Source organism: Dasypus novemcinctus, chromosome 29, assembly GCF_030445035.2.
Source record: "Dasypus novemcinctus isolate mDasNov1 chromosome 29, mDasNov1.1.hap2, whole genome shotgun sequence".
NCBI classification, from domain to species: Eukaryota; Metazoa; Chordata; class Mammalia; order Cingulata; family Dasypodidae; genus Dasypus; species Dasypus novemcinctus.
This window is the reverse complement of record NC_080701.1, coordinates 7,613,108-7,615,048: the sequence shown is the minus strand read 5'-3', so window position 1 is coordinate 7,615,048 and position 1,941 is coordinate 7,613,108. Positions and strand designations below refer to the sequence as shown.

Here is a 1,941-nt window from a genome sequence, read left to right as displayed (position 1 = left end):
AAAGCACATGAGGTCTGGTGAGAATTCCTGTAAGATTACGGCTTACTTCCATTTGCCCTAACTTCCATTTGGATAACTTCCATTACCCTTTTAGATCCAATGGCCCTTTACACTGTGCTCTGAAACCCATAAACACTTTTCTGAGTAAACGAAGCCAGAACAAGGATTGTATATACTCTAATCACTTTTAATAGCCTCAGAATAAACCATGAGTCCCTTTCAGGCTGATATTAGCCATAAAAATTAAGACATATACCAGATACATTAGGTAAAATAAAACCTGCTTAGAAATGTAGTGAAGAGCAGCATGTGCTGACTAGACTTAACAGCCTCAAGCTTTCATCCTCTTTTGCTTTTATCCAATGAAATGTAGTGCACATCAACTGTTAGAAGAGTTTTTCCCTTTAACCTTTGCAATGATCTACTAGGTTGGTGCAAAAGGACTTGTGATTTTGGACCATGAATTTTAAGTCATTAAAAGTAGGCTCAAACACATCTTTATTAATCAAAATAGGAGCCATTGCAATGAACACATTTTTGCCAATGAGAAATATGTTTGTTTATTCCTATTGCATAATATGCTTCAGGATTTGACTAACTTTTCGAAAGCATTTTCTGCATCCTGCTGGCTGTGGAAGCGTTTTCCCTGCAAAAAGTTGTCGAAATGCTTGAAGAAGTGGTAGTCAGTTGGCAAGAGGTCAGGTGAATACGGAGGATGAGGCAAAACTTCATAGCTCAATTCATTGAACTTTTGAAGTGTTGATTGTGTAATGTGCAGTCAGGTGTTACAGAGAATTGGGCCCGTTGAACAATGCCGGCTACAGGCATTGAAGTTTTTGGTGCATCTCATCAATTTGCTGAGCATACTTCTCAGATATGATGGTTTCACTGGGATTCAGAAAGCTGTAGTGGACCAGACCAGCAGCAGACCACCAAACAGTGACCACGACCTTCTTTTGATGCAAGTTTGGCTTTGGAAAGTGCTTTGGAACTTCTTCTCAGTCCGACCACTGAGTTGGTCATCACTGTTTGTCATATAAAATCCACTTTTTGTCACATGTCACAATTCAATCCAGAAATGCTTAGTTGTTGTTGCATAGAATAAGAGAAGATGACATTTCAAAATGATGATATTTCGTATTTTCGGTCGGCTCATGACGCATCCACTTACTGAACTTTTTCACCTTTCCAATTTGCTTCAACTCCCAAACGATGCAGAATGGTCTATGTTGAGTTCTTCGGCAACTTCTCATGTAGTTTAAGAAGATCAGCTTCAATGATTGCTTTCAATTGGTCATAGCCATCTTCCGATGGCCGGCCACTGTGCTCCTCATCTTCAAGGCACTTGTCTCCTTTGCAAAACTTCTTGAACCACCACTGCACTGTACATTCTTTAGCAGTTCCTGGACTAAATGCATTGTTGATGTTGCAAGTTGTCTCTGCTGCTTTATGACCCATTTTGAAGTCAATTAAGAAAACGACTCAAATTTGCTCTTTGTCTAACATCATTTCCATGATCTAAAATAAATATAAAATAAACAGCAAGTATTAAGTCATTAGCAAAGAACATAAAGCAAGAAATTGCACATTAAAATGATGTAGAATATAACATTTATTTAAGAACATATTCCAATATCAAACAACAAGGCAAACCACAATTACTTTTGCCCCAACCTAATACCTTCCTTGTTCATGTAAAATAATTAATACAATTAAAACAGTTCTAATGATTAATGCAATGGTTTAAGGCAAACCGAATTTTTTGGAAGAGGTAATTTAATATTTCCCCTCAAAAGGCTAATTTAATTTTCTTTAAACTGTTAAATAATAGCAACAGATTTTTTTTTAAACTTTGCCCATTTTTCTGTGTTTTTTCATCAAATTTTCTTTGAAACAATTTGGGAATTATGTAATATGATCAAATTCATCTTTGCTTAATAG

The 1,941-nt window shown here is 36.4% G+C and overlaps 1 pseudogene; it reads right to left on the bottom strand.

The window, feature by feature from the left end:
• Window positions 1–501: 501 nt before the first annotated feature.
• LOC139437833 (histone-lysine N-methyltransferase SETMAR-like) lies at window positions 502–1,515 on the bottom strand (annotated as a pseudogene).
• Window positions 1,516–1,941: the final 426 nt, after the last annotated feature.